The sequence below is a fragment of the Cherax quadricarinatus genome, chromosome 8 (assembly GCF_038502225.1).
Source record: "Cherax quadricarinatus isolate ZL_2023a chromosome 8, ASM3850222v1, whole genome shotgun sequence".
NCBI classification, from domain to species: domain Eukaryota; kingdom Metazoa; phylum Arthropoda; class Malacostraca; order Decapoda; family Parastacidae; genus Cherax; species Cherax quadricarinatus.
Window position 1 is genome coordinate 16,960,300 of NC_091299.1, and position 27,187 is coordinate 16,987,486.

Consider the following 27,187-nt stretch of genomic DNA (forward strand, 5'->3'; position numbering starts at 1 on the left):
GCAATGTGGCAGATGTTGCAGGTGTATGGTGTAGGAGGTAGGTTACTGAAAGCAGTGAAGAGTTTTTACTAGGATAGTGAGGCGCAAGTTAGAGTATGTAGGAAAGAGGGCGATTATTTCCCAGTAAAAGTGTGCCTTAGACAAGGATGTGTGATGTCAACGTGGTTGTTTAATATATTTATAGATGGGGTTGTAAGAGAAGTAAATGCGAGGGTCTTGGCAAAAGGCGTGGAGTTAAAAGATAAAGATTCACACATAAAGTGGGAGTTGTCACAGTTGCTCTTTGCTGATGACACTGTGCTCTTGGGAGATTCTGAAGAGAAGTTGCAGAGGTTGGTGGATGAATTTGGTAGGGTATGCAAAAGAAGAAAATTAAAAGTGAATACAGGAAAGAGTAAGGTTATGAGGATAACAAAAAGATTAGGTGATGAAAGATTGGATATCAGATTGGAGGGAGAGAGTATGGAGGGGGTGAATGTATTCAGATATTTGGGAGTGGACGTGTCAGCGGATGGGTCTATGAAAGATGAGGTGAATCATAGAATTGATGAGGGGAAAAGGGTGAGCGTGCACTTAGGAGTCTGTGGAGACAAAGAACTTTGTCCTTGGAGGCAAAGAGGGGAATGTATGAGAGTATAGTTTTGCCAACTCTCTTATATGGGTGTGAAGCATGGGTGATGAATGTTGCAGCGAGGAGAAGGCTGGAGGCAGTGGAGATGTCATGTCTGAGGGCAATGTGTGGTGTGAATATAATGCAGAGAATTCGTAGTTTGTAAGTTAGGAGGAGGTGCGGGATTACCAAAACTGTTGTCCAGAGGGCTGAGGAAGGGTTGTTGAGGTGGTTCGGACATGTAGAGAGAATGGAGCGAAACAGAATGACTTCAAGAGTGTATCAGTCTGTTGTGGAAGGAAGGCGGGGTAGGGGTCGGCCTAGGAAAGGTTGCAGGGAGGGGGTAAAGGAGGTTTTGTGTGCGAGGGGCTTGGACTTCCAGCGGGCATGCGTGAGCGTGTTTGATAGGAGTGAATGGAGACAAATGGTTTTTAATACTTGACGTGCTGTTGGAGTGTGCGCAAAGTAACATTTATAAAGGGATTCAGGGAAACCGGCAGGCCGGACTTGAGTCCTGGAGATGGGAAGTACAGTGCCTGCACTCTGAAGGAGGGGTGTTAATGTTGCAGTTTAAAAACTGTAGTGTAAAGCACCCTTCTGGCAAGACAGTGATGGAGTGAATGATGGTGAAAGTTTTTCTTTTTCGGGCCACCCTGCCTTGGTGGGAATCGGCCAGTGTGATAATAATAAAAAATAATATATATATATATATATATATATATATATATATATATATATATATATATATATATATATATATATATATATATATATGTATATATATATATATATATATATATATATATATATATATATATATATATATATATATATATATATATATATATTGAGTTGGAATAGGCTTGCGCTTGTTCTTTTGGTACAAAATAATTAATTTTTACAGTAACCAATTTTACCTTTTTGGCACAACATATATCATTTTTCAACAAACTGGCCGTATCCCACCGAGGCAGGGTGGCCCAAAAGGAAAAACGAAAGTTTCTCCTTTTTATATTTAGTAATATATACAGGAGAAGGGGTTACTAGCCCCTTGAGAGCAGCTGACATTTCCTCTCTTGGAAGAGTAAACGCCAGAGTTCAGTTATCTGCATAGCCATGGATCCTGGGACCAAGCACACTTCCCTGTGGAACTCTAGCACCAGTTGCCTGTTGACTCTGTCCCATCAAGAACTACTCTTAGAGATCTAACTTGAAGGTAATCACTAAGGAGGTGATTATATATATATATATATATATATATATATATATATATATATATATATATATATATATATATATATATATATACACATATATAATCACCAGAACAGCATAGGTTCGACTCCTTGGCTAGTGCAGAGTTGTTATTGATCAATACCACTTGTTCCGTGGGTACAGTAATATACTGCTTGTTGAGGTAGTACACAAACAGGGAGTAGAATGAAATTAGCTCAGAGGCGTCCACACCACCGTATGTCCTTCGATGGTGGGTACAACGTCTAGCTTGACTGGATGCACCATTGTTAAGGATTGTGTGGTCTAGTGGTCTAAAGTGTTATGTATTTTCTCTCACCATGAGGCGGGCCAAAACAGCATGGGTTCGACTCCTTGGGAAAACTTTTAGGAATCCACCTTGATAATAGACTCAAATTTCAAACACATATACAACAAATTTCTAAAAAATTTTTCCAAGACCGTAGACATACTATCGAAGATACGGTACTATGTTCCACAGTCAGCCCTCCTGGCCCTATATCACTCTCTTATTTACCCCTATCTCACCTATGGAATTTGTGCATGGGGCTCAACAACAATTAACCATCTCAGACCACTAATTACCCAACAAAAGGCTGCAGTTAGAATGATAACAAATTCTCACTACAGGCAGCACACTCCACCAATATTCAAAACTCTAAACCTACTCACCATGCAAAACATCCATACTTATTACTGCACCTACTACATTCATAGAACACTTAACTCTGATATTAACCCTCCCCTCAAACGTCTCCTTACCAACCTCAACAGAACACATGACCATAATACAAGACACAGATCACTCTTTGATATTCCTCGTGTCCATCTCACGCTATGCAAAAACTCAATGCACATAAAAGGCCCTAAAATCTGGAATTCATTACCTGTAAATATAAAAGAAACACTACCCGTTTATAAGTTCAAGTCTCTTCTCAAGGATCACTTACTCACCCAAAACCAAATAAATACTGAATAACTGAACCTTATAAATTGTACATCTTAAATGTTTCTCACAATTATATCATAAATGCTAAAACTAAGACCCAATCCAACTTTGTTATTTTTTAAATACACTACCTAACAGAATACTCCATTCTACTGAATGTACAGCAATGCATGCAACCATATGACCTGTCTTTGTAATACTCATTTTTGCTTTATTGTTATCTGTTTACAATAATGTTTTATCACTAATTACATCATTGCTTAGTTAATCTTAAGTTAATTTTGAGCCAGCCTGTAATGCTATGCATATAAGTGGCTTTGGCATGCTGCTCTTACCTGTATTTTTTGTACTTTTCTGTATCATGTTCAAATAAATAAATAAATAAATAAATAAATATATATATATATATATATATATATATATATATATATATATATATATATATATATATATATATATATACATATCTTTCTTTCAACGCACCAGCCGTATCCCACTGAGGTGGGGTGGCCCAAAAAGAAAAACAAGTTTCTCGTTTTAAATTTAGTAATATATACAGGAGAAGGGGGTACTAGCCCCTTGCTCCCGGCATTTTAGTCGCCTCTTACAACACGCATATATTTATATATATATATATATATAACTTCATCCCAATAGGGTCGGAGACCCTTGGAGCATGGGGCAAGTGTGCTGTAAAATTCCTCAAAGAGCTGGGTGAAAAGCTCATCATAGAAACCAAGGACCACAGGGCGACCAGCTTCTTCTTTCAGAGACTCAGTGTTGCGATCCAGAGAGGAAATGCCTGCAGCATTCTGGGCATACGGCCCACCGCCGGGGAACTGGACGAAGTATTCGAGATGTAGCTCTGAGTTACCTATGTTTTACTTTCTATTGTATCTTTGTAAATGTTTTGTCAATGTATTTTGTCTTTAAATAAAATATATATTAAATATAGAGGGTGGTAGGAGAAAATTCTCAAACAGCTTCAGGGAGAACCTAGTTTATTCTTTTCTCTGAGGATTAGGGTCCCCAGGACAGTTCTAGATGTAGTACCTCCCTATATATATATATATATATATACATATATATATATATATATATATATATATATATACATATATATATATATATACATATATACATATATATATATATAAATATATATATATATATAAATATATATATATATAAATATATATATATATTGTTAAAATCTCTAGTAAGGCTGATGCATGCAGGAGATGAGATGAAAAGCTGTAAGCCTTCTCCCTGAAAGCTGGCTGCCTTGGATCAAAGTCTAGCGCAAGCTGGACTCCAAGGTATTGGTCCAGTGTGGTGAGTTTGGTATAGCACTGCGTACCTTGTTCCAAGGTTCGTAGGTTCGAGCCTCCTTCAGCCAGAGATCAGTGTTTGTGTATATTTCGCCTGCTCTTGCGAATTCCTTATATATATATATATATATATATATATATATATATATATATATATATATATATATATATATATATATATATATATTGGAGTGGTTGGTGCTACTATTTAATAAATGTATGGAAGAGGGTAAGGTACCTAGGTATTGGCAGAGAGCATGCATAGTTCCTTTGTATAAAGGCAAAGGGGACAAAAAAGAGTGCAAAAATTATAGGGGGATAAGTCTGTTGATTATACCTGGTAAAGTGTATAGTCAAGTTATTACTGAAAGAATTAAGAGTAAGACGGAGAATAGGATAGCAGATGAACAAGGAGGCTTTAGGAAAGGTAGGGGGTGTGTAGACCAGGTGTTTACAGTGACACATATAAGTGAACAGAATTTAGGTAAGGCTAAAGAGGTTTTTGTGGCATTTATGGATTTGGAAAAGGAGTATGACAGGGTGGATAGGGGGGCAATGTGGCAGATGTTGCAGATGTATGGTGTAGGAGGTAGGTTACTGAAAGCAGTGAAGAGTTTTTACGAGGATAGTGAGGCTCAAGTTAGAGTATGTAGGAAAGAGGGAAATTATTTCCCAGTAAAAGTAGGCCTTAGACAAGGATGTGTGATTTCACCGTGGTTGTTTAATATATTTGTAGATGGGGTTGTAAGAGAAGTAAATGCGAGGGTCTTGACAAGAGGTGTGGAGTTAAAAGATAAAGAATCACACATAAAGTTGGAGTTGTCACAGTTGCTCTTTGCTGATGACACTGTGCTCTTGGGAGATTCTGAAGAGAAGTTGCAGAGGTTGGTGGATGAATTTGGTAGTGTATGTAAAAGAAGAAAATTAAAAGTGAATATAGGAAAGAGTAAGGTTATGAGGATAACAAAAAGATTAGGTGATGAAAAATAGGATATCAGATTGGAGAGAGTATGGAGGAGGTGAATGTATTCAGATATTTGGGAGTGGACTGTCAGCGGATGGATCTATGAAAGATGAGGTGAATCATGGAATTGATGAGGGGAAAAGGGTGAGCGGTGCACTTAGAAGTCTGTGCAGACAAAGAACTTTGTCCTTGGAGGCAAAGAGGGGAATGTATGAGAGTATAGTTTTACCAACGCTCTTATATGGGTGTGAAGCGTGGGTGATGAATGTTGCAGCGAGAAGGCTGGAGGCAGTGGAGATGTCATGTCTGAGGGCTATTTGTGGTGTGAATATAATGCAGAGAATTCGTAGTTTGGAAGTTAGGAGGTGTGGGATTGCCAAAACTGTTGTCCAAAGGGCTGAGGAATGGTTGTTGAGGTGGTTCGGACATGTAGAGAGAATGGAGCGAAACAGAATGACTTTGAGAGTGTATGAGTCTGTAGTAGAAGGAAGGCGGGGTAGGGGTCGGCCTAGGAAAGGTTGGAGGGAGGGGGTAAAGGAGGTTTTGTGTGCGAGGGGCTTGGATTTCCAGCGGGAATACGTGAGCGTGTTTGATAGGAGTGAATGGAGACAAATGTTTTTTAATACTTGACGTGCTGTTCGAGTGTGAGCAAAGTAACATTTATGAAGGGATTCAGGGAAACCGGCAGGCCGGACTTGAGTCCTGGAGATGGGAAGTACAGTGCCTGCACTCTGAAGGAGGGGTGTTAATGTTGCAGTTTAAAAACTGTAGTGTAAAGCATCCTTCTGGCAAGACAGTGATGGAGTGAATGATGGTGAAAGTTTTTCTTTTTCGGGCCACCCTGCCTTGGTGGGAATCGGCCAGTGTGATAATAATAATAAATAATATATATATATATATATATATATATATATATATATATATATATATATATATATATATATATATATGTCGTGCCGAATAGGTAAAACTGGTCAGTTAGCAAGAACTCATTTAAAATTAAGTCCTTTCTAAAATTTTCTCTTATACGTTTAAAGATATATATATTTTTTTAATTATGTTAATTTAAAAATTAATAATTTTGTACCAAAGGAACCTTAGAAAACTTAACTAACTTTATTGCAACAAGCGCAGTTTAATTTAGTCTAATTTAACTAAATATATTTTAGATGAGTTTGCAGTAATTTCATAATAAACAAACACAATGGAAAATATTTTTTTCCGTTAGGTTCGGAGTGATTTTTGCGAAATTATTGCACACTGACTGTATAGTCCTTGTGGCTTAGCGCTTCTTTTTGATTATAATAATAATAATAATAATAATTGCACACTGAAATTTTCGCTTGCATTATTCTGCAAGATTGTTGCTATTAAAGCCAAAAACGCAAGTTTTTACCTATTCGGCACGACATATATATATTTACACTCAGTGGCCAGTTTATTAGGTACATCCTTCTACTACTGGGTAGAGCTTCCCTTTGTACCCAGAACAGCCTGAATTTTTCATGGCATGGATTCAACAAGGTGCTGGAAACATTCCTTAAAGATTTTTTTTTCTTTTTGTAGCTCACGCTGACACTGCTTGTCGTGTTGACACGTGAAGCCGATATATCACGCAGTTGCTGCAGATTTATCGGCTTCACATTCATTCTGTGAATCTCTCATATACCACATCTGAAAGCTTTACGCTAAATTCTGATCCTACCATCTGCATGTCGCAGGAGCAATCACATTCGTCAGACCAGGGGACGTTTTTCTGACCAGTTTTGGGAAGCCTGTGCCCACTGTAGCCTCAGTTTCCGGTTATTAGCTGACAGGAGTAAAACCCGGTGTGGTGTTCACGTGTTGTGCATTCAGAGATGCTCTTCTGCATTCCAGTGTTGTAACACGTGCTTGAGTTACTGTCTTCTTCCTGTCAGCTGGAACTGATCTCTCCATTCTCCTCTGACCTTTCTCATTAACAAGCCATTTGTGCCCACAGAACTGCCGCTCACTGGATGTTTTGTGTTTGTCACACCATTCACTGTAATCTCTAGATACTATTGTGTATGAAAATCCCAGGAGATTAGTAGTTTCTGAGATACTCATACCACCCCGTCTGGTGCCAACCATCATGGTTGGTCTGAATAACAACCGAACCTCTTGACCATGTCTGCATGCTTTTAGGCATTGATCTGCTGCCACATGATTGGGTGATTAGATATTTACATTAACAAGGTGTACAAGTTTACTTAATGAAGTTACCAATGAGTGTGTATATGCATATATATATATATATATATATATATATATATATATATATATATATATATATATATATATATATATATGTATATATGTATATATATCTGGCCGAAGGAGACTCGAACCTACAAACGTTGGAACAAGGTACGCAGTGCTTTACCATCCTCACCACACTGGACCAATACCTTGACACCCAGCTCACGCTAGGCGTTGATCAAAGGCAGCCAGCTTTCAGGCAGGAGCCTTACAGCTTTTCATCTCCTCCCCTGCATGCATCGACCAACTAGAGAATTTAACATTGTTATATATATATATATGAATATATATATATATATATATATATATATATATATATATATATATATATATATATATATATATATATATATATATATATGCAGGACAAGCCACGGGGGGTGGAAATCTTTAGCTCAAGTACTTTCACACTTCTCAGTGCTTCATCAGGAGCTGTGCAATGTTGCAAGGGAGCAACCAAAGCAGGGAAAGAGGTCTCAGAGTAGCGTAGGTGTCACCGGCCACGGTTACCCTTACCGTGGCCGTTATTGGGGATCGAAACAAGGACCTCAGTGTATATGAGATGAGTGCGCTAGCAAGCGAACTACGGGACACGGTGATCTTTTCATAAACTTATTCTGTCTGAACAAGGATCACCCAAGTCGAACCAGGTAAAATATGATAAAAATAATAAGCGTACTAGAATGGGAATGCATAAAATTCCTGGATTCCTGAATAAGTCTACGCTATTAAAACATGGCAGTACCAGGAGCTATGAATCGATCCCTGGAACCACAAATAGGTAAGTACATGTGATGGATCAAAATACACGAGTCATAGCGTAAGCTGTCAAAGAAAATGAGATCCTGTTGCTCTGGAAGAAAAATGGGAAGGCTTTTAGGATACTATTCAATCTCTGCATATGTTCGCTGTATAGCCCTTGTGGCTTAGCGCTTCTTTTTGATTATAATAATAATCTGCATATATTAACATAAACACCAACTTCCTGTAAAATACGAATTTTCTAAGGCCATCAACAGCTTTCTATTAAGGTAGTGAGTCCATACAGTGTTGGAAACCTAGTAATTAGGACGCAATAACTCTTCCGTGACCTGGTAAGTAACGATCTCGCCTCACACACTGAGTGACCGTGGTTTGATCCCCGGCAAGAGTGGAAGCATTAATAATAATAATAATAATAATAATAATAATAATATCTTTATTTCTACAAGTACATGTACAAGGTATACAGACCATAGCTGACATCAGTGACATACTACTGTATAGAAAGCCGCTTGTTATGCTGAGCATTTCGGGCAAATATGGTCAATTTTGTCCCAGGATGCCACCCACACCAGTCGACTAACACCCAGGTACCCATTTTACTGATGGGTAAACATGGACAACAAATGTAAAGAAACATGCTTAATGTTTCTACCCTGGCCGTGTGAAGCGAGAACTTAAGCCACCAGGGCACTGGGCGTGTTTCCTTACACTTACTGTCACCATTTATCTAGCAAGCAAGTAGGTACCTGGGTGTAAGTTGACTGGTGTGGGTCGTCTAGCAAGCAAGCAGGTACCTGGGTGTAAGTTGACTGGTGTGGGTCGTCTAGCAAGCAAGTAGGTACCTGGGTGTAAGTTGACTGGTGTGGGTCGTCTAGCAAGCAAGCAGGTACCTGGGTGTAAGTTGACTGGTGTGGGTCGTCTAGCAAGCAAGCAGGTACCTGGGTGTAAGTTGACTGGTGTGGGTCGTCTAGCAAGCAAGCAGGTACCTGGGTGTAAGTTGACTGGTGTGGGTCGTCTAGCAAGCAAGCAGGTACCTGGGTGTAAGTTGACTGGTGTGGGTCGTCTAGCAAGCAAGCAGGTACCTGGGTGTAAGTTGACTGGTGTGGGTCGTCTAGCAAGCAAGCAGGTACCTGGGTGTAAGTTGACTGATGTGGGTCGTCTAGCAAGCAAGTAGGTACCTGGGTGTAAGTTGACTGGTGTGGGTCGTCTAGCAAGCAAGCAGGTACCTGGGTGTAAGTTGACTGGTGTGGGTCGTCTAGCAAGCAAGCAGGTACCTGGGTGTAAATTGACTGGTGTGGGTCGTCTAGCAAGCAAGTAGGTACCTGGGTGTAAGTTGACTGGTGTGGGTCGTCTAGCAAGCAAGTAGGTACCTGGGTGTAAGTTGACTGGTGTGGGTCGTCTAGCAAGCAAGCAGGTACCTGGGTGTAAGTTGTCTGGTGTGGGTCGTCTAGCAAGCAAGCAGGTACCTGGGTGTAAGTTGACTGGTGTGGGTCGTCTAGCAAGCAAGTAGGTACCTGGGTGTAAGTTGACTGGTGTGGGTCGTCTAGCAAGCAAGTAGGTACCTGGGTGTAAGTTGACTGGTGTGGGTCGTCTAGCAAGCAAGCAGGTTTCGAGGTTCTGACCTGAGGATAGGTGGGAATGGGAAGGAAGAGGGAGGGGAGGGATGGAAAATTGGAAGAGGTTGGGAGGGTAGAGCAGGAGGTGGGGTATGAGAGGTGAGTGGCCCGACCACTCTGGAGCGAGATGTGCAGAGGTCCTGCGGGGGTTTGTGCTGGAGCGAGATGTGCTGTTGGCAGCAGAGTCAGTAGAGTAGGGCTGGGTCTCAGGTGCCTGGCAGGAGATGGGTGGAATAGCAGTGGTGTCTAGAAAAACAGGGTCGTTTTGGAGCCACACCCGAGCTTTAGCTGAATAGCAAAGTGCAGGGGAACTTTGGTTGCTGGTGGGTGATGATTCGACTGTGCTGCTGTCAGAGCCGTTTCTGACAGAGTTGAATTTTGCTCTTGTAAGGTGTAGTACCTTCATTTTGGAGTGGTGGATGTGTATTTTGTCGTTGAGAATGTCGAGTATGGATAATAGGGTTGGAGGTTGAGTTCCGTGGACGGTGTAATTTGTAGTGTTGTCTTGGAGTCGTCGGCTGAGTTCTGGGAAGGGCATAGCTCTGCTGTATGGTTTCGTGGTGTAGGACGTGGCATAGTCGTGTTTGAGGATCGGTGGGGTTGCTGGTGGAGGTTGAGCTGGGCGAGCCGGGGTTTCTGATAGGGTGGAGGTGGGTGGTGGTGGGTTCTCGTTGGTGGGTTCTTCTGAGGTCTCAGTAGGGGTGGAGGCAGGTGGTGGTGGGTTCTCGTTGGTGAGTTCTGAGGTCTCTGGTTGGACCAACTCAGTGTCGGGTGGAGCAACGAAAATGTTGGTGACATTTGCAGTGGATTTGAGAACCCCAGAGGAAGGTGGTGATGTGGGAATGTGAAACCCGGCATGTTGTTGAGCTTGAGGAGTTCGTTGATGGTGGTATTGAAGGAGCCAGGCTCAGCTGCGTTCTGTACATGGGCATACATGATGCAGTAGAGGATTTTGTTGGAGTCGCCAGCGAGAGCTGACAGGGGAGTGGTGGAGGCTGCTTGCGTGGCTTGCAGAATCTTGGTGGTGTCTGGCTGAAGCTTGGTGATAGTGGCATATGAGGTTGTTTGTGGGTTGGGATTATTTTGCTGATGGAATTGTTTCTTGGCTATGTCTCTTCTGGTAGGGCATCTGGTCGCGAGGGTATGGTGATCATTCTTGCAGTTCAGGCATTTAGGTGGTGCAGCAGTGGTGCAGTTTTTGAAGTCGTGACCCTCGAGGCCACAGGTGGGACAGAATTTTTTTTGTCCTTGGCAGTGCAGTCTTTGGTGGTGTGCAGGTATGAGTAGCAGTTGTAGCAGTGTGGGATTTGTAGGAATTTTTCTTCTTCGATGAAGGTTGGGTTGATGTGGAAGTAGTGAATAGCCAGGCTCTCAGCGAGAGCTCTGGTTGCCATGTTGACGTCGCTGAAGGTGACCTTCAGCATGGATGAAGCATTGGGTATTTTGGTAATGTAATCCACCTTAGCCCAGGGGTTCTGTGCTTCGATAGACGATTTGATTTCTTCAGTGGCCTGTGCAGTGATGAGGTTGTCGAGTCGCTTGAGGAATACAGTTCTCCTGGCCCTCAGAGCTGGGGAAGTCAATACAATAAATCTCTGATCACGTAGAGTGGTGGTAGCAGTAGTGGTAAGTAGTTTCTCGGCCCCTGTGTCATCAGTGCAGACGACAACAAATGCCTCTTTGAGCAGCAAGCAGGTACCTGGGCGTAAGTTGACTGGCGTGGGTCGTCTAGCAAGCAAGCAGGTACCTGGGTGTAAGTTGACTGGTGTGGGTCGTCTAGCAAGCAAGCAGGTACCTGGGTGTAAGTTGACTGGTGTGGGTCGTCTAGCAAGCAAGCAGGTACCTGGGCGTAAGTTGACTGGTGTGGGTCGTCTAGCAAGCAAGCAGGTACCTGGGTGTAAGTTGACTGGTGTGGGTCGTCTAGCAAGCAAGCAGGTACCTGGGTGTAAGTTGACTGGTGTGGGTCGTCTAGCAAGCAAGCTGGTACCTGGGTATAAGTTGACTGGTGTGGGTTGTCTAGCAAGCAAGCAGGTACCTGGGTGTAAGTTGACTGGTGTGGGTCGTCTAGCAAACAAGTAGGTACCTGGGTGTAAGTTGACTGGTGTGGGTTGTCTAGCAAGCAAGCAGGTACCGGGGTGTAAGTTGACTGGTGTGGGTCGTCTAGCAAGTAAGCAGGTACCTTGTAAGGACTGTAGCAAGCAAGCAGGTACTTGGGTGTAAGTTGACTGGTGTGGGTCGTCTAGCAAGCAAGCTGGTACCTGGGTATAAGTTGACTGGTGTGGGTTGTCTAGCAAGCAAGCAGGTACCTGGGTGTAAGTTGACTGGTGTGGGTCGTCTAGCAAACAAGTACGTACCTGGGTGTAAGTTGACTGGTGTGGGTTGTCTAGCAAGCAAGCAGGTACCTGGGTGTAAGTTGACTGGTGTGGGTCGTCTAGTAAGCAAGCAGGTACCTGGGTGTAAGTTGACTGGTGTGGGTCGTCTAGCAAGTAAGCAGGTACCTGGGTGTAAGTTGACTGGTGTGGGTCGTCTAGCAAGCAAGCAGGTACCTGCGTGTAAGTTGACTGGTGTGGGTCGTCTAGCAAGCAAACAGGTACCTGGGTGTAAGTTGACTGGTGTGGGTTGTCTAGCAAGCAAACAGGTACCTGGGTGTAAGTTGACTGGTGTGGGTCGTCTAGCAAGCAAACAGGTACCTGGGTGTAAGTTGACTGGTGTGGGTCGCATCCTACTGTGACAAGACTTAAGGTCCTCATTGGAAATAGGACAGTGCTCGTTGACACGCCAACTTTCTAGAGTTATCCTGAGTGGCTAACCCTCCGAGGTTAAAAATCCGAACTTATCTTATTTCTGACATCTGAAGCAACCCAAAAATCTAAAAGCAACCAGGCTTGAGGCTAAGAATTCAATTATGTGTTCACCTTTATGTGGTTGCAGGGGTTGATTCACAGCTCCTTATGTAAGTTGCCTAACTCCTGCCTTATACACTGTAAGGCTGTCTTGTATAATTAAGACTTGCTCAATCACATTTCATTCAATCACTGAGCTGTAAGGTACGATGACCTGGGATCCTAGCCAGTTAACCTGGTAATTGCGCAAAGTTCACGTGATTAAATACGGGATTTGATTCATGAGGTGCCCATAGTACTGAATAACGATGCTGTGATGTAATCCAAGATCTGCATCGCTTTACCACCTTCATTTTCTTCACTGAGGTATTTAATCTCAGGTTTGACGATTAAGTGAAACTATGCAAGGAATATTGGAGCCAAGGTCCTTCGCTGTCTCAAATTTGATTACCCTTGATTACCCTTGATTACCCTTCATTACCCTTCATTACCCTTCATTACCCAGGCGCTGTATGACCAACGAAAGTAATGATTTTCTTTACTTATAATAAAATACTACTACTACTACTAAACTTAAAGGAATACTTTATGGAGCTTCAGTCAGAGGCTACATATAAACATTAGTTGAAATTTTAGTAGTTTACTGTAGTGCTCGTATTTTTATGGGGAAGTTTAGGAAAAATTTTCAGTATATTCTGGATGTCTGTTTTGATTATTATAACATTACACATATGATCAGTAGTTATTGTTTTTAGTTTGTATGTTACTAAATTGTCTCAAGTGGTTCTCTAGTGTCCCTCTCTAGTGTTCTTCTTTAGTGTCCCTCTCTAGTGTGCTTCTCTAGTGTCCCTCTCTAGTGTTCTTCTCTAGTGTCCCTCTCTAAAGTGCTTCTCTAGTGTCTCTCTCTAGTGTGCTTCTCTAGTGTCCCTCTCTAGTGTTCTTCTCTAGTGTCCCTCTCTAGTGTTCTTCTCTAGTGTCCCTCTCTAGTGTGCTTCTCTAGTGTCTCTCTCTAGTGTGCTTCTCTAGTGTCCCTCTCTAGTGTTCTTCTCTGGTGTCCCTCTCTAGTGTTCTTCTCTAGTGTCCCTCTCTAGTGTTCTTCTCTAGTGTCCCTCTCTAGTGTTTTTCTCTAGTGTCCCTCTCTAGTGTTCTTCTCTAGTGTCCTTCTCTAGTGTTCTTCTCTAGTGTCCCTCTCTAGTGTTCTTCTCTAGTGTCCCTCTCTAGTGTTCTTCTATAGTGTCCCTCTCTAGTGTCCTTCTCTAGTGTCCCTCTCTAGTGTTCTTCTCTAGTGTCCCTCTCTAGTGTTCTTCTCTAGTGTCCCTCTCTAGTGTTCTTCTCTAGTGTCCCTCTCTAGTGTTCTTCTTTAGTGTCCCTCTCTAGTGTTCTTCTCTAGTGTCCCTCTCTAGTGTTCTTCTATAGTGTCCCTCTCTAGTGTGCTTCTCTAGTGTCCCTCTCTAGTGTTCTTCTCTAGTGTCCCTCTCTAGTGTGCTTCTCTAGTGTCCCTCTCTAGTGTGCTTCTCTAGTGTACCTCTCTAGTGTTCTTCTCTAGTGTCCCTCTCTAGTGTTCTTCTCTAGTGTCCCTCTCTAGTGTCCCTCTCTAGTGTTCTTCTCTACTGTTCTTCTCTAGTGTCCCTCTCTAGTGTGCTTCTCTAGTGTCCCTCTCTAGTGTGCTTCTCTAGTGTCCCTCTCTAGTGTTCTTCTCTAGTGTCCCTCTCTAGTGTGCTTCTCTAGTGTCCCTCTCTAGTGTTCTTCTCTAGTGTCCCTCTCTAGTGTGCTTATCTAGTGTCCCTCTCTAGTGTGCTTCTCTAGTGTCCCTCTCTAGTGTTCTTCTCTAGTGTCCCTTTCTAATGTGCTTCTCTAGTGTCCCTCTCTAGTGTTCTTCTCTAGTGTCCCTCTCTAGTGTTCTTCTCTAGTGTCCCTCTCTAGTGTTCTTCTCTAGTGTCCCTCTCTTGTGTTCTTCTCTAGTGTCCCTCTCTAGTGTTCTTCTCTAGTGTCCCTCTCTAGTGTTCTTCTCTAGTGTCCCTCTCTAGTGTTCTTCTCTAGTGTCCCTCTCTAGTGTTCTTCTCTAGTGTCCCTCTCTAGTGTTCTTCTCTAGTGTCCCTCTCTAGTGTTCTTCTCTAGTGTCACTCTCTAGAGTTCTTCTCTAGTGTCCCTCTCTAGTGTTCTTCTCTAGTGTTCTTCTCTAGTGTCCCTCTCTAGTGTTCTTCTCTAGTGTCCCTCTCTAGTGTTCTTCTCTAGTGTCCCTCTCTAGTGTTCTTCTCTAGTGTCCCTCTCTAGTGTTCTTCTCTAGTGTCACTCTCTAGAGTTCTTCTCTAGTGTCCCTCTCTAGTGTTCTTCTCTAGTGTTCTTCTCTAGTGTCCCTCTCTAGTGTTCTTCTCTAGTGTCCCTCTCTAGTGTTCTTCTCTAGTGTCCCTCTCTAGAGTTCTTCTCTAGTGTTCTTCTCTAGTGTTCTTCTCTAGTGTCCCTCTCTAGTGTTCTTCTCTAGTGTTCTTCTCTAGTGTCTCTCTCTAGTGATCCTCTCTAGTGTCCCTCTCTAGTGTTCTTCTCTAGTGTCCCGCTCTAGTGTCCCTCTCTAGTGTTCTTCTCTAGTGTCCCTCTCTAGTGTCCCTCTCTAGTGTTCTTTTCTAGTGTCCCTCTCTAGTGTTCTTCTCTAGTGTCCCTCTCTAATGTTCTTCTCTAGTGTCCCTCTCTAGTGTTCTTCTCTAGTGTCCCTCTTTAGTGTTCTTCTCTAGTGTCCCTCTCTAGTGTGCTTCTCTAGTGTCCCTCTCTAGTGTTCTTCTCTAGTGTCCCTCTCTAGTGTTCTTCTCTAGTGTCCCTCTCTAGTGTTCTTCTCTAGTGTCCCACTCTAGTGTTCTTCTCTAGTGTCCCTCTTTAGTGTTCTTCTCTAGTGTCCCTCTCTAGTGTTCTTCTCTAGTGTCCCTCTCTAGTGTTCTTCTCTAGTGTCCCTCTCTAGTGTTCTTCTCTAGTGTTCTTCCCTAGTGTCCCTCTCTAGTGTTCTTCTCTAGTGTCCCTCTCTAGTGTTCTTCTCTAGTGTCCCTCTCTAGTGTTCTTCTCTAGTGTCCCTCTTTAGTGTTCTTCTCTAGTGTCCCTCTCTAGTGTTCTTCCTTAGTGTCCTTGTCTAGTGTCCCTCTCTAGTGTTCTTCTCTAGTGTCCCTCTCTAGTGTTCTTCTCTAGTGTCCCTCTCTAGTGTTCTTCTCTAGTGTCCCCCTCTAGTGTTCTTCTCTAGTGTTCTTCCCTAGTGTCCCTCTCTAGTGTTCTTCTCTAGTGTCCCTCTCTAGTGTTCTTCTCTAGTGTCCCTCTCTAGTGTTCTTCTCTAGTGTCCCTCTTTAGTGTTCTTCTCTAGTGTCCCTCTCTAGTGTTCTTCCTTAGTGTCCTTGTCTAGTGTCCCTCTCTAGTGTTCTTCTCTAGTGTCCCTCTCTAGTGTCCCTCTCTAGTGTTCTTTTCTAGTGTCCCTCTCTAGTGTCCCTCTCTAGTGTCGCTCTCTAGTGTTCTTCTCTAGTGTCCCTCTCTAGTGTCTTACTCTAGTGTCCTAATCTAGTGTCCCTCTCTAGTGTTCCCCTCTAGTGTTCTTCTCTAGTGCCCCTCTCTAACGTCCTACTCTAGTGTCCTACTCTAGTGTCCCTCTCTAGTGTTCTTCTCTAGTGTCCCTCTGTAGTGTCCCTCTCTAGTGTCCCTCTCTAGTGTTCTTCTCTAGTGTCCCTCTCTAGTGTCCTACTCTAATGTCCTACTCTAGTGTCATACTCTAGTTTCCTACTCTAGTGTCCTACTCTAGTGTCCCTCTCTAGTGTCCTTCTCTAGTGTTCTGCTCTAGTGTCCTACTGTAGTGTCCTACTCTAGTGTCCTACTCTAATGTCCTGCTATAGTGTCCTTCTCTAGTGTCCCTCTCTAGTGTCCTTCTCTAATTTCCCTCTCTAGTGTCCCTCTGTAGTGTCCCTCTCTAGTGTTCTTCTCTAGTGTCCCTCTCTAGTGTCCTACTCTAATGTCCTACTCTAGTGTCCTACTCTAGTGTCCCTCTCTAGTGTCCTCTAGTGTCCTGCTCTAGTGTCCTGCTCTAGTGTCCCTCTCTAGTGTTCTTCTGTAGTGTCCCCCTCTAGTGTCCCTCTCTAGTGTCCTACTTTAGTGTCCTACTCTAGTGTCATACTCTAGTGTCCTACTCTAATGTCCTACTATAGTGTCCTACTCTAGTGTCCCTCTCTAGTGTTCTTCTCTAGTGTCCCGCTCTAGTGTCCCTCTCTAGTGTTCTTCTCTAGTGTCCCTCTCTAGTGTCCCTCTCTAGTGTTCTTTTCTAGTATCCCTCTCTAGTGTTCTTCTCTAGTGTCCCTCTCTAGTGTTCTTCTCTAGTGTCCCTCTCTAGTGTTCTTCTCTAGTGTCCCTCTCTAGTGTTCTTCTCTAGTGTCCCTCTCTAGTGTTCTTCTCTAGTGTCCCTCTCTAGTGTTCTTCTCTAGTGTGCTTCTCTAGTGTCCCTCTTTAGTGTTCTTCTCTAGTGTCCCTCTCTAGTGTTCTTCTCTAGTGTCCCTCTCTAGTGTTCTTCTCTAGTGTCCCTCTCTAGTGTGCTTCTCTAGTGTCCCTCTCTAGTGTTCTTCTCTAGTGTCCCTCTCTAGTGTTCTTCTCTAGTGTCCCTCTCTAGTGTTCTTCTCTAGTGTCCCACTCTAGTGTTCTTCTCTAGTGTCCCTCTTTAGTGTTCTTCTCTAGTGTCTCTCTCTAGTGTTCTTCTCTAGTGTCCCTCTCTAGTGTTCTTCTCTAGTGTCCCTCTCTAGTGTTCTTCTCTAGTGTCCCTCTCTAGTGTTCTTCTCTAGTGTTCTTCCCTAGTGTCCCTCTCTAGTGTTCTTCTCTAGTGTCCCTCTCTAGTGTTCTTCTCTAGTGTCCCTCTCTAGTGTTCTTCTCTAGTGTCCCTCTTTAGTGTTCTTCTCTAGTGTCCCTCTCTAGTGTTCTTCCTTAGTGTCCTTGTCTAGTGTCCCTCTCTAGTGTTCTTCTCTAGTGTCCCTCTCTAGTGTCCCTCTCTAGTGTTCTTTTCTAGTGTCCCTCTCTAGTGTCCCTCTCTAGTGTCGCTCTCTAGTGTTCTTCTCTAGTGTCCCTCTCTAGTGTCGCTCTCTAGTGTCCTAATCTAGTGTCCCTCTCTAGTGTTCCCCTCTAGTGTTCTTCTCTAGTGCCCCTCTCTAACGTCCTACTCTAGTGTCCTACTCTAGTGTCCCTCTCTAGTGTTCTTCTCTAGTGTCCCTCTGTAGTGTCCCTCTCTAGTGTCCCTCTCTAGTGTTCTTCTCTAGTGTCCCTCTCTAGTGTCCTACTCTAATGTCCTACTCTAGTGTCATACTCTAGTGTCCTACTCTAGTGTCCTACTCTAGTGTCCCTCTCTAGTGTCCTTCTCTAGTGTTCTGCTCTAGTGTCCTACTGTAGTGTCCTACTCTAGTGTCCTACTCTAATGTCCTGCTATAGTGTCCTACTCTAGTGTCCCTCTCTAGTGTCCTTCTCTAATGTCCCTCTGTAGTGTCCCTCTGTAGTGTCCCTCTCTAGTGTTCTTCTCTAGTGTCCCTCTCTAGTGTCCTACTCTAATGTCCTACTCTAGTGTCCTACTCTAGTGTCCCTCTCTAGTGTCCTCTAGTGTCCTGCTCTAGTGTCCTGCTCTAGTGTCCCTCTCTAGTGTTCTTCTGTAGTGTCCCCCTCTAGTGTCCCTCTCTAGTGTCCTACTTTAGTGTCCTACTCTAGTGTCCTACTCTAGTGTCCTACTCTAATGTCCTAATGTCCTACTATAGTGTCCTACTCTAGTGTCCCTCTCTAGTGTCTTTCTCTAGTGTCCTGCTCTAGTGCAATGCTCTAGTGTCCTACTCTAGTATCCCTCTCTAGTGTCTTACTCTAGTGTCCTACTCTAGTGTCCTGCTCTAGTGTCCTACTCTAGTGTCCCTCTCTAGTTTCCTTCTCTAGTGTCCTGCTCTAGTGTCCTTCTCTAGTTTCCTACTCTAGTGTCCTGCTCTAGTGTCCTGTTCTAGTGCCCTGCTCTAGTGTCCTGCTCTAGTGTCCTCCTCTAGTGTCCTGCTCTATTGTCCTACTCTAGTGTTCTACTGTAGTGTCCTGCTCTAGTGTCCTTCTGTAGTGCCCTGCTCTAGTGTCCTGCTCTAGTGTCCTCCTCTAGTGTCCTGCTCTATTGTCCTACTCTAGTGTTCTACTGTAGTGTCCTGCTCTAGTGTCCTTCTGTAGTGTCCTGCTCTAGTGTCCTGCTCTAGTGTCCTGCTCTAGTGTCCTACTCTAGTGTCCTGCTCTAGTGTCCTGCTCTAGTGTCCTGCTCTAGTGTCCTGCTCTAGTGTCCTGCTCTAGTGTCCTGCTCTAGTGTCCTGCTCTAGTGTCCTGCTCTAGTGTCCTCCTCTAGTGTCCTGCTCTATTGTCCTACTCTAGTGTTCTACTGTAGTGTCCTGCTCTAGTGTCCTTCTCTAGTGCCCTGCTCTAGTGTCCTGCTCTAGTGACCTGCTCTAGTGTCCTGCTCTAGTGTCCTGCTCTAGTGTCCTACTCTAGTGTCCTGCTCTAGTGACCTGCTCTAGTGACCTGCTCTAGTGACCTGCTCTAGTGTCCTGCTCTAGTGTCCTACTCTAGTGTCCTGCTCTAATGTCCTGCTCTAGTGACCTGCTCTAGTGACCTGCTCTAGTGTCCTGCTCTAGTGTCCTACTCTAGTGTCCTGCTCTAGTGACCTGCTCTAGTGACCTGCTCTAGTGACCTGCTCTAATGACCTGCTCTAGTGACCTGCTCTAGTGTCCTGCTCTAGTGTCCTGCTCTAGTGTCCCTCTCTATTGAGTTGTAACTAGTTAGTGGGGTGACCTTGTTTCACTCAGGTGACGTCACCACAGTGACATTATCTTACCCATGTGACCTCACCCATCACTCGACCACGGTGACATTATCTTTCCCATGTGACCTCATCCATCACTCGACCACGGTGACATTATCTTTCCCATGTGACCTCATCCATCACTCGACCACGGTGACATTATCTTACCCATGTGACCTCATCCATCACTCGACCACGGTGACATTATCTTACCCATGTGACCTCATCCATCACTCGACCACGGTGACATTATCTTACCCATGTGACCTCATCCATCACTCGACCACGGTGACATTATCTTACCCATGTGACCTCATCCATCAATCGACCACGGTGACATTATCTTACCCATGTGACCTCATCCATCACTCGACCACGGTGACATTATCTTACCCATGTGAACTCATCCATCACTCGACCACGGTGACATTATCTTACCCATGTGACCTCATCCATCACTCGACCACGGTGACATTATCTTACCCATGTGACCTCACCCATCACTCGACCATGGTGACATTATCTTACCCAAGTGACCTCACCCATCACTCGACCACGGTGACATTATCTTATCCATGTGACCTCACCCATCACTCGACCATGGTGACATTATCTTACCCATGTGACCTCATCCATCAATCGACCACGGTGACATTATCTTACCCATGTGACCTCATCCATCACTCGACCACGGTGACATTATCTTACCCATGTGACCTCATCCATCACTCGACCACGGTGACATTATCTTACCCATGTGACCTCACCCATCACTCGACCATGGTGACATTATCTTACCCATGTGACCTCACCCATCACTCGACCATGGTGACATTATCTTACCCATGTGACCTCATCCATCACTCGACCACGGTGACATTATCTTACCCAAGTGACCTCATCCATCACTCGACCACGGTGACATTATCTTACCCATGTGACCTCATCCATCACTCGACCACGGTGACATTATCTTACCCATGTGACCTCACCCATCACTCGACCACGGTGACATTATCTTACCCAAGTGACCTCATCCATCACTCGACCATGGTGACATTATCTTACCCATGTGACCTCACCCATCACTCGACCACGGTGACATTATCTTACCCATGTGACCTCACCCATCACTCGACCATGGTGACATTATTTTACCCATGTGACCTCACCCATCACTCGACCACGGTGACATTATCTTACCCATGTGACCTCACCCATCACTCGACCATGGTGACATTATCTTACCCATGTGACCTCACCCATCACTCGACCACGGTGACATTATCTTACCCATGTGACCTCACCCATCACTCGACCACGGTGACATTATCTTACCCATGTGACCTCACCCATCACTCGACCACGGTGACATTATCTTATCCATGTGACCTCACCCATCACTCGACCATGGTGACATTATCTTACCCATGTGGCCTCACCCATCACTCGACCACGGTGACATTATCTTACCCATGTGACCTCACCCATCACTCGACCATGGTGACATTATCTTACCCATGTGGCCTCACCCATCACTCGACCACGGTGACATTATCTTACCCATGTGACCTCACCCATCACTTGACCATGGTGACATTATCTTACCCATGTGACCTCACTCATCACTCGACCACGGTGACATTATCTTACCCATGTGACCTCACCCATCACTCGACCATGGTGACATTATCTTACCCAAGTGACCTCACCCATCACTCGACCACGGTGACATTATCTTACCCATGTGACCTCACCCATCACTTGACCATGGTGACATTATCTTACCCATGTGACCTCACCCATCACTTGACCATGGTGACATTATCTTACCCATGTGACCTCACCCATCACTTGACCATGGTGACATTATCTTACCCATGTGACCTCACCCATCACTCGACCACGGTGACATTATCTTACCCATGTGACCTCACCCAACACTCGACCACGGTGACATTATCTTACCCATGTGACCTCACCCATCACTCGACCACGGTGACATTATCTTACCCATGTGACCTCACCCATCACTCGACCACGGTGACATTATCTTACCCATGTGACCTCACCCATCACTCGACCACGGTGACATTATCTTACCCATGTGACCTCACCCATCACTCGACCACGGTGACATTATCTTACCCATGTGACCTCACCCATCACTCGACCACGGTGACATTATCTTACCCATGTGACCTCACCCATCACTCGACCACGGTGACATTATCTTACCCATGTGACCTCACCCATCACTCGACCACGGTGACATTATCTTACCCATGTGACCTCACCCATCACTCGACCACGGTGACATTATCTTACCCATGTGACCTCACCCATCACTCGACCACGGTGACATTATCTTACCCATGTGACCTCACCCATCACTTGACCACGGTGACATTATCTTATCCATGTGACCTCACCCATCACTCGACCATGGTGACATTATCTTACCCATGTGACCTCACCAGTCTTGGATCAAAACACTTTATGTGACACAGTGACAGTCAAAAATCTGAACCTTATAAACTGTTAGCCGAGACAGAAAAAATAAGATGATGTGAAGGAAATGATATACCAAGTTTAATATATTAAATCAGTGAGTTGTTGAGAGCTGCGCAGTGCTCTGTGATCTTGTTAAGGCTGACCTGGTCCCTCCCGTGTGTTGTGTGATGCATTGTCTTGTGTGTTGTGTGTCTTGTGTGTTGCTTGTTTTGTGTGTTGCTTGTCTTGTGTGTTGCTTGTCTTGTGTGATGAATTGTCTTGTGTGTTGCTTGTTTTGTGTGTTGCTTGTCTTGTGTGTTGCTTGTTTTGTGTGTTGCTTGTCTTGTGTGTTGCTTGTCTTGTGTGATGCATTGTCTTGTGTGTTGTGTGTCTTGTGTGTTGCTTGTTTTGTGTGTTGCTTGTTTTGTGTGTTGCTTGTTTTGTGTGTTGCTTGTTTTGTGTGTTGCTTGTTTTGTGTGTTGCTTGTTTTGTGTGTTGCTTGTCTTGTATGTTGCTTGTTTTGTGTGTTGCTTGTTTTGTGTGTTGCTTGTTTTGTGTGTTGCTTGTTTTGTGTGTTGCTTGTTTTGTGTGTTGCTTGTTTTGTGTGTTGCTTGTTTTGTGTGTTGCTTGTTTTGTGTGTTGCTTGTTTTGTGTGTTGCTTGTTTTGTGTGTTGCTTGTTTTGTGTGTTGCTTGTTTTATGTGTTGCTTGTTTTGTGTGTTGCTTGTCTTGTGTGTTGCTTGTTTTGTGTGTTGCTTGTTTTGTGTGTTGCTCGTCTTGTGTGTTGCTCGTCTTGTGTGTTGCTTGTCTTGTGTGTTGCTTGTCTTGTGTGTTGCTTGTCTTGTGTGTTGCTCGTCTTGTGTGTTGCTCGTCTTGTGTGTTGCTTGTCTTGTGTGTTGCTTGTCTTGTATGTTGCTTGTCTTGTGTGTTGCTTGTCTTGTGTGTTGCTTGTCTTGTGTTTACAAAGGGTACTCTTTAACCAGTTTAAGCTACTCTTGCTTCACGTAATTATCTGAACTTTACAACGAGGAATTGAAATCAACATCTCAGTTAATTGTCACTGTTATTTATCTGCCGTACAAATGTTCCAACGTCAACTGATCAAACCTACTGAGGAACAAGAACAGATTCAAAAGAAAAAGACTGCATAATTTGATCTCTGATTCGAGATTACGTTCAGCAGTGATGCTGAAGGTGATCCCAGGCGGAGTCGAAATATGCAGTGTTTTTTTTTTTTTTTTTTTTTTTTACACTGTGTATCTGCTTCTATGTCTGTTTCCTCAGTTCATCAAGAACAGTCAGTTACATTTAGATATTCCGTCAATCTTCACCATTATTCTTCCTGTGAGTAGGTTAGGTTAGGTAAGGTTTGTCAGGAAACAGGAGAAGTATTTCCTGACGCGGGTCTTAGTCAATATGATGACCCACAGCTGGAGCTTTTGGTCATCTGACCGAGGCCTTCCTCTGGCTTACCGATCCACCCCTTTAAAAATTAAGGTTGTAATTATTACCATTTATTTTATTCCCCTCCTGTGAGTAGTTAAACTTGAAGTTTCTTGCAGGTCCACTGGTGACGCTCTACTTGACGGAACACAAACACTCGCACACTCTACAGGTGAGGCTCTAACCTACTGCTGGCTATAAAATCGAAAAGCATTATCAATTCAGGTGAGGTACACCAACCAGGTAGGTAAACTGCATACTTGTAAGAGATGTACTCAGCCAGCACTACAATTCTTAATTAATAACTGAGAACACACGAGATGCATTAATCCCCCGAGCTGGGCTCTCACTCGCCTTAGTCGTTTGTTTAAAATATTGAAAACTTGAAGGCTGGCTTCAAGTATATTGATTGCATTATTTTCAAAGTGGCTTTCAAACACATTTTTAACTCTAGTTTCTGTTATTCGCCAATAAATGGTATATGTACATACACGTTTCCTCCCTGCAGGGTGTGTCTGGGAGCTCTGATGTGACCGCTGACAGACGTCCTGACTCACTCTTTCTCCAGTATCCAACACTCGTACCTTCCCTCAGTCTGTCTTCTGTGTCCACCGCTATCAGTACATTCCTCATCGTCTTTTTTCAGACCCAGGCAGCCACACCTTCCTTAGTTTTTGCTTCCAGAGGGCATTTTACTTAGATTATTTTTTGGTGAATCTTCTGCTCTCTCTCTCCTACTTTTCCTTCTCCTGGCCAATTACCTGGCGTTGCACACCAACACACATCTCTTTCATCAATTACGGATGTATTCCCTTGTTTCCATAACAATCACTATTCACTCCACTCTCCCTTGCATCTCTCTCTACTCTCATCTAAAGTTTTTTACTGCTCTCTTTACACCGCAACGCTCTTGACTTGCCGCTTCCTCGGCAACCATTGAGAGCTTAGAAACAAAAATATATGAAAACCATTTTCTATAAACTTCCCTCTTGCTAATCCTTTCCGACCCTCGTATCCTTGTATCGCCTGTCCTGTACCCAGCACTTCCCTTCCCTGTCCTCAACAAACAACCCTCGTGAATGTTTCTTTCCCTAGCTACTGCAGAAGTTGCCGCAGCTGCTGCACCGTCATCAGTGTCAGTTTCCTCTACACGAGTCACCGAGGGCTGGATGGAAAGTAGTGAGAAGCCTAGCATTGTGACGGTGAGGCTTTGTTTATGACCTCATTAGGTGACCTCTTAATATGGCCTCTTTACGCAGGTTCCTTGTTTGAACTTCAGAAACTTCTTACTCGGCTTGGTCTGCAAGCCACGGGGATTGGAGACCAAGCCACTGTGCTTCTCTTCGTTAGTTGACTTGAAAAGTTATGGCTGCTGAGCAATAACATTATGGGAGCGATCACTAAGCACACAGCAGAAGACACAAAAGTGGTAACTTGTAAACAAAGGCTGAAGCGCTTGCGAAATGGATGGAAATATGCTAAGCGCATAAATAATTACACACCAAGGAAAAAATAATTTAAAATCTTGCAAAAGTTAATTAACAGAGTCATTTTATGCCATTGATCTAAGTGGTGTACTGACGACGGTACTGAAGCACACACTGCTGATCAAACTTTTGTTTGCTCTCTCACTTAGAACATTATTATGTCATAAATATAACACGATTAAGCTCTACACACAGTGAAACGTTGTCCCACGCGATTACTGAATAGTTGTCACAGTATGCCAGAAATAAATTCTTCGTGGTGAAGATGATTAACGTTACATTACACACCAGAAATGTATCTTCCATTAACTCAACGACACACTAATTATCATACAGTTGTTTTCAGGTAAGAGCTTGGGAGTTGTAGAAGTGACATCACGTAGATAATTATGTTTTAAATGACCGAAAAGTCATTATCATCGTGAGACACACTACTGTGTAGTGATATCATCATCTTAAGATACTCTACTGTGTAACCAGCCTTTGTAATGTAAACGAGGTGTACCTCACTGGGGTAGGCCAGTGACTGCTTAGCCACTGAACGAGGTTATGATGATGGCGAACACCCGTGACAGGAGAGACTGTGTTGTGTCCTGACAAGCAAGACACCACTAAGTTGGTAATAATATTTTCAGTAATACCATCGTCACTTTCAACTTCACGTGCACACGTGGGGAATGTCCTATGAAGAAAGATTAAGGGAAATCGGCCTGACGACACTGGAGGACAGGAGGGTCAGGGGAGACATGATAACGACATATAAAATACTGCGTGGAATAGACAAGGTGGACAAAGACAGGATGTTCCAGGGAGGGGACACAGAAACAAGAGGCCACAATTGGAAGCTGAAGACACAAATGAGTCAAAGAGATATTAGGAAGTATTTCTTCAGTCATAGAGTTGTAAGGCAGTGGAATAGCCTAGAAAATGACGTAGTGGAGGCAGGAACCATACACAGTTTTAAGACGAGGTTTGATAAAACTCATGGAGCGGGGAGAGAGAGGGCCCAGTAGCAACCGGTGAAGAGGCGGGGCCAGGAGCTAAGATTCGACCCCTGCAACCACAATTAGGTGAGTACAGATAGGTGAGTGCACACACACACACACAGGGAGGTATGATAAAGCTCACGGTTCAGGGAGAGTGACCTAGTAGCGACCAGTGAAGAGGCGGGGCCAGGAGCTTGGACTCGACCCCTGCAGCCTCAATTAGGTGAGTACGACTAGGTGAGTACAGGGAGCAGAGAGTGGACCTAGTAGCGATCAGTGAAGAGGCGGGGCCAGGAGCTGAGTCTCGACCCCTGCAACCACAATTAGGTGAGTACACACATGGGGTCCTGAAGCATGGAGAGCCAAGATGATGGATATTGTACTGGAAAACCTCATGCACCAACATGTTAGGGACACTACCAGAAAGAGAGGGGAGGATGAACCAGCAAGACTGGACCTTGTGTTCACCCTGAGTAGCTCAGACATTGAGGACATCACATATGAAAGGCCCCTTAGAGCTAGTGACCACTTGGTTCTGAGCTTTAATACATCGTAGAGCTACAAGTGGAGAGGGTAACAGGAGTAGAAAGGAAAAAGCCAAACTATAAAAGGGGGGACTACACAGGTATGAGGAAGTTCCTGCAGGAGGTTCGGTGGGAAAGAGAGAGTTGGTAGGAAAGTCAGTAAACGAAATGAAAGACTATGTAACAACAAAATGCAAGGAGGCAGAGTAAAGGTTTGTTCCCAAGGGCAACAGAATTAATGGGAAGGACAGAACGAGCCGTTGGTTTACCCGAAGGTGTAGGGAGGCAAAACTAAGTGCGCAAGAGAATGGAAAAAGTACAGAAGGCAAAGAACTCAGTAAAATAAAGAGATTAGTCGACGAGCCAGAAACGAGTATGCACAAATAGGGAGAGAGGCCCAATGGCAGCACGAGAACGACATAGCATCGAAAGACAAGTCTGACCCAAAACTGCTTTACAATCACATCAGGAGGAAGACAACAGTCAAGGACCAGGTAATCAGGCTGAGGAAAGAAGGTAGGGAGCTCACAAGAAATGACCAAGAAGTATGTGAGGAGCTTAAGGGAAATCGGTCTGACGACACTGGAGGACAGGAGGGTCAGGGGAGACATGATAACGACATACAAAATACTGCGTGGAATGGGCAAGTTGGACAGAGACAGGATGTTCCAGAGATGGGACACAGAAACAAGGGGTCACAATTGGAAGCTCAAGACTCAGGTGAGGCAAAGGGATGTTAGGAAGTATTTCTTCAGTCATAGAGTTGTTAGGAAGTGGAATAGTCTGGCAAGCGATGTAGTGTAGGCAGGAAGCATACATAGTTTTAAGACGA

General features: G+C 44.0%; 1 protein-coding gene across 4 annotated transcripts in view; it reads left to right on the top strand.

The window, feature by feature from the left end:
- LOC138852407 (eclosion hormone-like) overlaps positions 1-27,187 on the top strand; it is a 71,677-nt gene that overhangs the window by 19,692 nt on the left and 24,798 nt on the right. For 2 of the 4 annotated variants that reach the window (XM_070082910.1, XM_070082911.1), the window contains exons 2-3: positions 23,478-23,530; positions 23,867-24,560. The gene's annotated coding sequence lies outside the window, so the exon portion shown is untranslated. The remainder of the gene's footprint in view (positions 1-23,477; positions 23,531-23,866; positions 24,561-27,187) is intronic. The other 2 variants (XM_070082908.1, XM_070082909.1) reach the window with 1 other exon arrangement.